The sequence below is a fragment of the Heterocephalus glaber genome, unplaced genomic scaffold (genome assembly GCF_053883595.1).
Source record: "Heterocephalus glaber isolate CG9 unplaced genomic scaffold, H.glaber_assembly_v1.0 deba00000943, whole genome shotgun sequence".
Classification (NCBI taxonomy): Eukaryota; Metazoa; Chordata; class Mammalia; order Rodentia; family Bathyergidae; genus Heterocephalus; species Heterocephalus glaber.
The window spans coordinates 14092222-14103723 of NW_028258175.1; the positions used below are offsets into that span (position 1 = coordinate 14092222).

The following is an 11502-nucleotide window of genomic DNA, read 5'->3' on the forward strand; positions in this document are numbered from 1 at the left end:
CTGTTTTGTTTTGTTTTCGTGCAGTTTTCTTTTGATTTTGGTTTTGGTTTGGGGGCTTTTTGGTTTTGGTTTTGCTTTTTTGTTCTTTTTTATTTTTGTTTTTGTGATACTGGGCATTGAACGGAACCTAGGGTCTTCACATTGAACTTCATCTCCAGTTCTTTTTTAATTTTTTACTTTGAGACAGGGTCTCCCTAAGTTGCCCAGGCTGGGCTTGAAGTTGCAACCCTCTTGCCCCAGCCTCCGAGAGTGCTGGAATTATATAGGCCTGCACCACCACGCTCAGCTCAGAGGTGTGTTTTTTTAACACAGGTACTGGAGCTCAATTAGCCAGGCAGAAAGCAACACAAGAAAAACAAAAGCCACTATGTTAATGCTGAAAAGACTTCAGGCAGAGGCGAGCAAAGAACGGCAGAATTAAACACTTGTGGGTATTCTGTTCCAATTCTAACACTGGCCTTCTCTAGAAAAGTCAATTAGCGCTGCGGCACAACAGCCTGGGTTCAAAACTTGAACCCACTCACTAGTGACTTTGAGCTGCAGCACCTCCTTGTGCCTCAGTTTCTTCACCTATGATACAGAGAGGGAGAAGTTCAAGGAGGTAATGTCCATGAAGTTCTTTAGATGGTGACTAGAAGACAGGAAGCATTCATGCCTAGTAACTATCTGTTATCGCTACTGTCGCTGTCATCATTGTCAGTATTATCAACGCAAGGAGGAGGCCAGAGATCATAACACTGTCAGCCCCAGGGAGCAGTCAGTCTGGAGAACCGGGCCTAAAACCACAGAACTAGGACACCGCAATGATGGGTCTCTGACCTTTTTAGTATTTAGTTGCTCAGCTGCCCCAACTACAAAATGGTGGCAGAGATGGTTTTGGTCTCGGACAGTAACAAATAATGTTCAGGAAATGAAACATCATCACATACACCGTGTACTTTGACCGTCTCATGTTCTGACACCATCTGGGAATTTGGGCTGGAGATTCGGGAAAGGGAACATATGTCCAGGGATTTGGGACAATGAAGATGATCATCCGGGGGAAAGGTGAAAAATCTCCCCAGAAATAAAGCTAGAGTGAGTCTTTTAAACCAAGCCATCCAGTACTCAGACTCTTGGCTGGGCTGGATTTGGGACCCGCGGTGGCACACGTTGCAGTTGAGTACCCAGTGGCCACTCATAGGATGCTGGGGTGCTCTGATTCAAGAGAAGCTGAGCTCTCCTCAGTTTGGGGGCTGAATCTTGGTCAGCCTTGGTAAGGGTTGGCAAAGAACTCTGCCCATAACCTGCTTCTCTATGGGCCAGGAGCCGAAAATGGCTTTTACATGTTTAAGTGGGTAGAAAAGATCCAGAGCATAGTATTTCATAACACACAAACCCATATAAAGTGAGGCTCCTAATCTCCAAACACGTTCACTCGTTTGTCGGAGATCTCCGCTCCCACACTGGCAGCAGAGATGAGCGCTGCTGCCGAGACCAAAAGGCCACGCGCTACGGTAGTTACTACCTGGCTCCCACGGGAAAGGGCCTTAATCAGCCAGAGGTTCTCAAACTCAGAGCCCACCCAAAGCACCTGGAGGGCACAGTCACATACAGGCTGTGGGACCTGCCTAGAGTTTCTGATTCAGCTGGCCTGGCCTGGCCTGGGCTGGGCCGGGCCCTGGGAAGCCGTATTTCCAACAAGTACCCAGATGCTGTGGCCAAAGCAGGTCTACAAATCAACCACTGAGAACCACTGGTCTAAGCCAACCATGGTGATTCCATTTCCCTTGCCAGTGATTGGCTTGGAGAAGGGTCTGAGATGCAGTTCTGACCAATGAGAGTCAAGGAAAAGTCAGCTGAGGGGGCTGCTGGGAGAGTGATCATGAGGAGGAACGATGGAAGGGCTCACTTCTGTCCTTTCTGTGTTATCTTGAGACAGCATGGGAGTGAGGGGGTGAGGACAAGAACCACCAGCTGCAGGTGGAAGAGCAGAAACTGGACCCCCCATTCCACAGCTAAGCCACTGAAAGAATCAACCACAGGGTCACCTTCCATGAAACAATGATGGATGGTCATTATTGTCAAAGCCACTTCTGGCTGCATTCTCTGTGGTCTGAAGCCAAACACATACTGTCTGGCACCATCCTCTGTGCAGCCCTACACCAGGCTCCAGGGGCATTCCTCTCCACTGCAAGGCCATGGAGCTGGGGGGAGCATGTGCACCACATTCCCCACCCTCCTAAGAGGGATAGGGCAGATCTGGAGTAGGAGAAAGGCCATTATTTTTGGAACCATTAAGTACCAGGTTGGAGCCCTAATTTTACCCCCCAGTCCAGAACATCACCAGCACCTGCATGGCTGACTGAGGAAGCTCAGTCTGTACATCAGGGCAGGTTCTTCCTCTTGGAACTACTGTTCACCACTAGAGCTGGCACTTACTGAACACCCACCAGATCTCAGCACTGTGCAACAGACCTGCTTATCCCATTGGCCACAACAGTCCAAGGCACTGGCCATCATCATCTCCCCCACCTTACAGCTTCAAAAATGGAGGCTCTGGACAATCAAGTGGCTCGGCCAAGGTCACAGAGCTTGTAAGGACAGAGGCAGGATTCTGACTTACACATCTGGCTTGAGAACCCACATGTCTGAGTTCCATGGGTAATGCTGGGGTGCAACAAGAGAATGTGAGCCAGGGGCCTCCTACACATCAGGAGTTTGGGAAGCACTACTGTTTGTTATGGTTTAGATCTAGAATGTCTCCCAAAAGTTTTGCATTCAAAAGTGGGGCTTTGGGAAGGTGACTGGATCATGGGGTGTTATATTCATCAGTGAATTAGTCCACTAATAAGTTCACAGCTGAATGTTGGAGGTGGGGCCTGGTTGGGAGAGGAAGATTATTGGGGGCCTCACCTGGAAGGGTTTTTTCTTGTCTCTGACTCCTCTCCTTTCTCTCTGCTTCCTGGCTGCCATGAGTTGAGCAGCTTTCCTCTGCCAAGCCTTTTCACTATGCTGTTTCTGCCTTGCAGCTAGCATACCATGGACTGAACACACTAAAACTGTGAGTTGAAATAAATCTCTTCTTTTCCTTTAATTGGAGGTTTGGGTATTTTATCCTAGAGACAGGAAAGCTGACTAGTATACTCTCTGACCTAACAAATGGGCTCATTCTCCTCATCACCCATTGCACAGCCTAGGAAAGGGATCAGAACAGACTCCATTTTCCAAAGCATACCAGCACCGCTTGGCCAGCCAAAGTAAAGCCAGCATGAACATCAAGGAATATACTGAAAGATGACTCCAGGGGTGGACAGGGAGACAGTATTCCCTAGCGCTTGGCAGCAGCTGGACCACAAGGGTCCCGGCTTGCTCAGCATCTTATCAGCTTGGATTCCCAGGGCACAGTACTGCCAGTTTCCACAGCTAGCCACACATCTCCCAATGCCCCTCTGGCTTCCAGGTGTCTAATCAAGCCTTCTGATTTCACCCTGGAGGACTCGGCTGTTTGCCTGGCCTCTCTGGAGGGCAGGCGGAGGCAGTGAAATGGGCAGTGATTCCAGAGCCATCACGACTCTTGTCTGAAAGCAAACATGACAGATTTACCATTGGGCAGGCTGTTCCATTCATTATTTAATGCTCGCGATAAATATTTGCATGACCCAGACCTGGAGGGAATGCTCTGTGATAACTCACTGCATTTCCCTGCCAAACGCCACCGCAATTGGATTCCAGAGCTGCGGCAGAGAATATTTTATGCTGTTCTAAGGACACAGGTGATGGCTCTGTGGGAGAAAGCCTTTTCTCAGTCCCCCAAAGAGGGAAAAAGGAACAGAGAGATTGTCCTTCCAAGAAGCACCTAGAGGAGGAAAAGGAGAAGGAGGAAAAAGAAGAGGAGGAAGAAGAGGAGGAGGAGGAAGAGAAGGAGGAAGACAAAGTTGATGACAGCTATCATTTGTTTAGTACCTCCTATGTCCCAAGCTCTATGCCAAGAACTTCACATTCATTTATTCAACATGTATCTCTGGAAGACAGGGTTGCCAGACTTGGCAAATAAACATACAGGACACTCAATAAGATTTTAAATTCAGATAGTTACTGATCTTTTAATACAAGTATATTCCATGCAGTACTAACAATTACAGTATTCATCAACATTTCGCATTTCACCGGGCACCATGCTTTGCTCTAACTCAGAGACTTGAAAAGACCCAGACATTAGATGGTGACAGAGATTTATTCTTGATTAGGAGAGAAAGGCTGCCCATGACAGACGGTTGTCAAAGATGAGAAGGTGCTGCCCGTGACAACAATGGGTAACAGCCAGGCACAGTGGCACATGTCTGAAATCCCAGCACTCTGGGAGGCTAAAGCAGGAGGATCACAAGTTCAAGCCCAGCCCAGGCAATTTATTAACTTAGTGAGACCCTGTCTCAAAATTTTTTAAAAATTTTAAAAGCTGGGGATGTAGCTTGGTGTGAAGGTCTTGGATTCAATTTCCAGTACAGAAAAAGGGGGAGGGAGGCAGAGTTCAGGATGGAATCTCACAAAGGCCCTAGGGGTGGAAATGAACTGGGTGTTTGTGAGTAGAGAGAAGCACAGGTTTGGAGCTGAGTAAAAGAAGGGAATGTGACACAAGGAGACTGCATAGGGCCCATGGTCACAATCAAGAATTTGAATGTTATTGTAAGTTATTATAATTTGAAGCCTTCAGGGAACCCAATAGTGGGCTTTTTAAAAAAAAAAAAAGTACTGACACAGGGTCTTCTCACTGTATTGCCCCGGCTTGCCTCAAACCCCTGGCCTCAAGCGATCCTCCCGCCTCAGCCTCCCGAGTAGCTGGGACTACAGGTGTATGTTATCACAGGACTTCCACCTGGAAATGGCCAGTGAAGTCCAACTCCTGCTGCATAGACCTCTGCTGAATCCAGGTAGCACACAGACGACCTGACGCTGGTAGGAAAAGGAAAGAGGAGGAATAAGAAAACAGAAATTGCCCCGCAAGAGAGACAGCCGGTCAAGCTTCGCAGGAGAAGCGCACGCAGTAACAAACCAGGCGCTCTCTGCGGAAATCTTCACGTCTCCCCAGAGCAGCACCAGCCAGGCAGCCAGAGGGAGGAGGGTACCAGAGATGGCAATGCTATCAATTTCCATTTTGCTTTGACCAAATACAGAAAAAGACACTTCAAAGACTTTTAAAAATAACTTCCAAACAACTCAAGGGTAGAAAAAAAGAGAGAGAAAGTTTCCGGCTGTCTGCTGTAGAATTGTGAAAACGACAATAAACAATCCTAATAAAAACAGCTGGCTTTCCACAGGTTACATCATTTGCTCCTTTGGGCCCCAGGAAGAAGCCAGGGCAGGTCGTGGCACCCCATTTCATAGATAAGGAACCCAACCCGAGACTCCAACAGATAGGGAAGGACCAGGCAGGGCTCCAAAGTACGCTTGTCCTCAGAGCCCTCAGGGACCATGGGAGCCAAGCCACAGCCAGCTCTCGGCCAGCTCCGCCCCCCAGCCCAGCCCTGGGACACAATCCCTTCCCGCCCCGCCTCCCGCAACCCCCTTGGCGGGCTCCTACGCGGCCCCCCGTCTGGCAAGCCTGTGCTTCCTGCCTGCTCTGTGGGACTCACGTACTCGGCACCTGTCCAAAAGGTCGTGAGGACACCAGGAGCCACACAGAGGACACAGCGGCCCGTGGAAGGGGCACAGCCTCGGCGTCCGAAAGCTGGAGTCTGGATCCCCGCTCAGCACTGACTAGCTGGGTGGCGGTGAGCAAAGAACTGAGCCTGGGCGACTTGGGTCCCACTGGGAACTCAGCAGGATGCTGAACGTGAAACGCGGGCACGGTTAATCTGAGGTGTCCTCGCGACTGAATCACGGAGTCCTAGAAACCTGGCGAAGCACTACTTTGGGAGGCGAGGGTGTTTCCAGAGGAGATTAGCCGCAGGGCAGTACCTGGGCGGATCCATCCACGGGGGGGGGGGGGCACCGGCCGATCAGCCTGGGGCCCGGGGGGAAGAAACCGAGGAAAGAGGAATGTGGGTCCCTGTCTCCCTCTTGCCCTTAGCCATCAAAGGCCCAGACTCGCCAGCCTCCGCACTCCAGGCCTTAGGCCAGTGGTCCCCTGGGTTCTCAGGCCTTTGACCACGAACTCAGTCACACATTAGCATCCCAGGGTCCCCAGCCTGCAGACAGCCTGTCTGCCGTGGGATTTCTCAAAGTGGTGACAGCCAATTTCCCAGCTGGTTCCGTCTCTCTGAGGGACTCTGACTAACTCAAACACTGACAGTGCCTGGGACATAGCACCTAATAAGCAGGAGCTGTTCATTTTAACAGTTACAGTAACAACAGCACTCAAATCATGGAACCGAGGTCCATTCGTTCAATAAACGTGTGTCGAACACCCCCTCTGAGCTGGGCACTTGGGGCTACAACAAGAAATAAGACACACAAGCACCTTCCTGCATGAAACCTAAAGGTCACAGACAAACAGATGCTGGTTTAAGGAAAGAACACAGTCATTAAAAATCGAGTGTGAAAATATTACGTGCTGAGAGCTGTAAAAGAACGTTTCTGAGAGCCGTACCTGTGAGACTAAGGCATCTGGGACATTTCATACGGGACCCGGTGTAGGAAGGAGCCGGCCAGGCAAAGACCAGGAGGGAGAGGGGCAGGGAGGTGAGGGGACAGGATGCAGTCGGCTGATCCACTTCTAAATCACTCTGAACCCAAAGGGAAGCTGGCGGCCAAGCTAAGCAGGCAGCACATTCAGTGGTGGACAACAGGAAGCAAAAGCGTAACCCTTTTCCCTACTCTGAACAGCCAAAGCAAGGAAAAATGGCCCCTCTGTTTTGAACATTCAGTTTATTCTGCCTCAGAGCTAGTGCCTTAAAAAAAATTTAAAAAAATAAAAAATAGACTGTGGTATACTGGGCAGGGGCTGGGCTGGGAGTGCAGCTTCAAGACAAGTTCAAAGTCAGACGAGCCAGAAACTCCTCGCTGGAGATGCTTCTCTCTAGGTCTCTGCAGGAGCAGTCACAGCAGTGGGACCAAGAGACAAACAGGAAGTCAGCGGCGCCTGGAATTCTGTCTCCAACCAAGACCAGATGCCAGGCAGGTAGCAAAGCTGCCCCCACCCTTCCTCCACGCCCGCTGCCCATCTGAAAGCACTCTGCCAACCCCTCCCGACACCAGACCGGTCCCTCACGGCCACTGTAGGCTGGATGCCATCAGCGTGGACCCCTTCGATGCCAGAAAAGCAAACTATATTGCTGTGAAAAAGCTGAAAAAAGCTCTCAGTAATGGTGAGCACAGGGCCACAATCGAGATGGATGACAAGCCAGCCTGCTAGGTGTGGTGTGACTTGGGCACCTTCTTGGTCTTTTAAAATTCACTGCACTTTATTTATTCACTCACTACTCATTTAGAACTTACAGTAGACTCTCCAAGAAATATATGTGACAAAATTTAACATTTAAAATTGGGACCAGAGCAAAATAATTTAGGATAGGAGGTGAAGAGTGAGGAACAGAATAGAATAGAAAGTGGAATAAATAAGCCAGAAGGTAAGTTAATAAACTGGGTCTCAGAACATGGCTCTCTAGGGTTCTCTGGTGGCCAACTTCAAAAGGGCCACCGATCTTCTGGTGGCCCACAAGGACAAAGACCCCTGACTTTCTAGAACCAGTACTGTCGTGCTGTGTGACCCCAAGATACGTGATTTAATCTACTTGGACTCAGTTTCCTTTATCTCTAAAAAGGGTTAGGAAACTTCTGAATCTTTGTGACTTCCACTATAGGCAAGAAGCTGTAATAAAAACCAAGAATGGTTGATCTTTCTGCCTAGACTCTGAAATAAAAATCCTAAGCTCCAATGTGTACAAGGATCAGTCAATAACAAAAATGAGAAAAAGCAGCCTGGGCACAACATGATCAAGAATAGAAGGGACTGTGACAAACTAGAGTCCGTGCTCTGTTTAGAAGGAACAGCAGCTTCTCACCCTGCAGGAACCTGGGTCTAAACTGGTCATCCTCTGATTTAAGAGAAGCTTGAAATCAGTATTTTTACTGCAAAGTCTTCTAACTTTGAAACATTTGCTTGTATTCACATGTACTTAAGGCTAGGAACAAGTCCAACACAGCCTATCTGCAAGCCAGTTCCAAGAAGAGAGCAAATCCCTCTAGAGTCTTACACAGGCACCCTCTGTACCCACGGGCTCCTTGTCCATGAACTCCACCAACTACCAGTCGAAAATATTCCACAAAATTGCATCTGACCTAACACATACAGATTCTTTTTTTTCTTTGTCATTATTCCTAAAAAAATACAGTATAACAACTACATACCCAGCATTTAAATTTAGTATGCAGGAGGATGTACGTAGGTGCTATGGAAGTACTACACCATTTATATGAGGGACTTGAGCATCTGTGGATTTGGGGATCCATGGAGGGTCCTGAAACCAGTTCCCTATGGACACAAGGATTTTTCTGTCTCCAACTTAAACTGTCATCCCCAGACTCTGCCTCGGCCCCGGCTAAGCATCTCAAAGGATTTCTCGACCGAGATATGATTCTTTTTGAATCTCATTCTAACACACTGCTGAGTCCCTACTGTATTTCAGAGACAGCGAAGGCTACAGCAGTGTGATAAAGAAGTCTCCAGTCAGTATCCAGACAGGCGGGCCCATGCACTCCATCAAGATGCTAGACCACTTTGTGCTCAAGGTTTGGTGATGTCTGCAGATATCCGCCTTTCCATCATCAACTGCAAGACATCTTGCTGGATTTATTTCTACTGGGAACTAGAAAACACTCTCCAAGTCCTTTTCCACCTGTCCAGCCCCCTAGATGAGGCCTTCATGGAGCCCGACCACTGTTTATGGCCAGGTCTGCTCTTTAATTGTCAAGTGCACATCAGGTACAGGTACTGTGCTGAGAGACAGGGGCATCGAGATCAGTGACATGGGACCACTGACTTCAGGGAGCTCATTCACCAGCTTTCCAAGTCCAACATGTGGGAGACAAGTTAGGCCAGAGAGGATTTTAATTCATAGGGGGCTAAGTGATATAATGGAGTTCATCTAACCCATCTGAGTTCAAGTTAGAGCGCTCCCACCCACTATGTTTGGGCAAGCCACCTGCTCTCTCTGGATCTGTTTCCACGTCTATAAAAAATGGGGATATAACACCATGTAACTTGCAGTTTGTTAGGACTCATGTTGCTGCAAAGGACTCATGTACACTGCATAATTTCCAGGGTTGCTAAATCATATAACAGACTATGATGCAAATGGTTTCCCCTGGAATTGTGCAGTGATAAATTGTGCCAGTTGTATATGGGAGCCCTGGTTCAAAGTAGATGCCACATATGAACAAAACGAGCAGGGGGTATAGCACAGAGTGGGTGTTCAACAAGTGAAAACGCTGCTAGTGCAGAAGCCAACTCGAAAGTGGAAACTGTTGGTTTTCTTACCTTCTCCTTTTCACAAGAGTTCTGCTGGTAGAGCACAGTGGTGAATCACGAGGGTCCCTCGGATTCGAGCTGAGTCATTCTCATCTATCAGTTCTGGACTGGGCTGCCTTTCTTTCTCCAAGTTAAGGCACACCAGTCCTGGAGCTGGCTGTATGTCTCTGCAGTCCTGACTGTCAATCTGCCAGGCCTGCCCCTCCTTCCCTGCCTGGGCCCAGCCGGGCCTCTGGCCTGAGGTTGCCAACTTCAGTGTAGCAATCCACACTCCTCCTTGTTCCAGAATGATTCTCCAGAGACACATGTGCCTTGGGAATTTTTTTCCTTGCAAGCTTAAAATTGACTGTCTCGCCTGTTAAATTAGCTGGCACCTAGTTCTTGCCTGATTATTTTGCAGAAGGCATTGGTCAGAAAATGAGCTGGGATCAGTTAATGGTGAATTTACGGGTTCAGACGTCTGAAGAGTCCAAGAGTTGATCTTGCTTCGAGTACAGCTGGATTCAGGAGCTAAACAATACTTTGGGATCTACTTCTCCAGCTCTCAATTCTGGGGTCTACCCTGGTGGTCCCCTGTGGTAGCTTCTGGTGAATCCAGGTGTTCACCCAGTTGAGAAGATGCTGGCACACATCTGTAATTCCAGCACTCTGGGAGGCTGAGGCAGGAGAATCACAAGTTCAAGTCCACCCTGGGCAATTTAGTAGCTCCTATCTCAAAATTTAAAAATGAAGAAGGGGCTGGGGATGTAGCTTAGTCCAATGGCCCTCAGTTCAATCCTCAGTACCAAAACAAAACAAAACAAAACAAAAACCTTGAGAAGCCTTCGCCCGAATAAAAAGCTAGAGTACAGTCATATTGAAAACAGCGAACAAAGACCTCAGGAGTTCCCCGGTCATTCTGCTTCATTTGTTCAGCTCAGACCTGGCCGGAGGCTCCGAAGTTGTTTATTTTCGCATTGCTGGTGACAAAACTGCGCAGTTTACGCGTGACTTCAATCACGACCTTCTCACCTGCCCCGTGAAGCAGAAACCCCGCCTCTTCCGGTTTCTGAGGCTTCGCCAGGAAGACTGTACTTCCTGCCCAAGGAGAAGCTGTCACTCCCAGGCCATTCATTGGTGAAGCTTACTTGACAGTCAGACTCCGCACCCAATGAATGGTTGAGTTGGTTTCAGTAGCGGCCCCGTGGACTTCGGAAGGTTCTTTTTCTCTTAAGAGTTTGTTTTTTGTTGTCAGTGATAGAAGCCCAACATATTGGCTACTAAAGAATCTGTAATTATTGCTGTTTTTAATGTTAGTTATTGTAATTAAATATAATGATAAACTGCTGTTGTTAGAAACATTTATGAAGCATTTAATGGCTCTCAGGTAGGTGCTATTCCAAGCACCTTGCATGTATCTTATTTAATCCGCCAATCAACCTGTTGCAGAAATTTCCCAGAGAGCCGGGCGCGATGGCGCACACCTGTGATCCCCGCACTCGGGAGGCAGAGGCATGAGGATCACCGCGAGTTCGAGTCTTGTCTGGGCTACATAGTGAGTTCAAGGCCACCCTGAACTACAAAGTGAGACCCTGTCTCAAAAATAAATAAATAAATAAATAAATAAATTTCCCAAAGAGACATAAAAGAAATGAAGGCCAACAGTCCAAAGAAAGACTGACAAGTCCAGCTTACTCACAGAGGAGCAGACCGCTAGCAAGCTACAGCACTACTGTAGTCGGCACCCCTTTTTGTTAAGCTACTTTTCTCGTAGGGCTCTAATTAAAACAGCAAAAATAGGATCAAAAGCAAGATGGGTCCTGGGGAAAAGTGGCGTGTTCTCCACCACCACCCCGTCCTTATGAGGAAACTGTACCAGTCTCAGCAAGCACTGTCTCGCCATGGTGCGGGTAACCTCTTTATTGTAATCTGGTGCACAGCCTCAGCTCCTGGCCCACTGGATAGCTAGATGGGAGGTGGGGGCGTCACAAGATGGAGTTATTTTGGCTGCATTTCTGAGAACAATTCTCGCTGCACACCCTAGAAGGTGGGTATTCTGATTCAACCCATTTTAC

At 48.3% G+C, this 11502-nt stretch overlaps 1 long non-coding RNA gene across 3 annotated transcripts in view; it reads right to left on the reverse strand.

The window, feature by feature from the left end:
• Positions 1 to 10502, reverse strand: part of LOC147828680 (uncharacterized) — a 208398-nt gene extending 197896 nt beyond the window's left edge. For 2 of the 3 annotated variants that reach the window (XR_015450498.1, XR_015450500.1), the window contains exon 1: positions 6569 to 6796. This is a non-coding gene — a long non-coding RNA (uncharacterized LOC147828680). Of the gene's footprint in view, positions 1 to 6568; positions 6797 to 9457 lie in introns of those variants that run through there. The other variant, XR_015450499.1, reaches the window with a different exon arrangement.
• Between the last annotated feature and the right edge of the window lie 1000 nt (positions 10503 to 11502).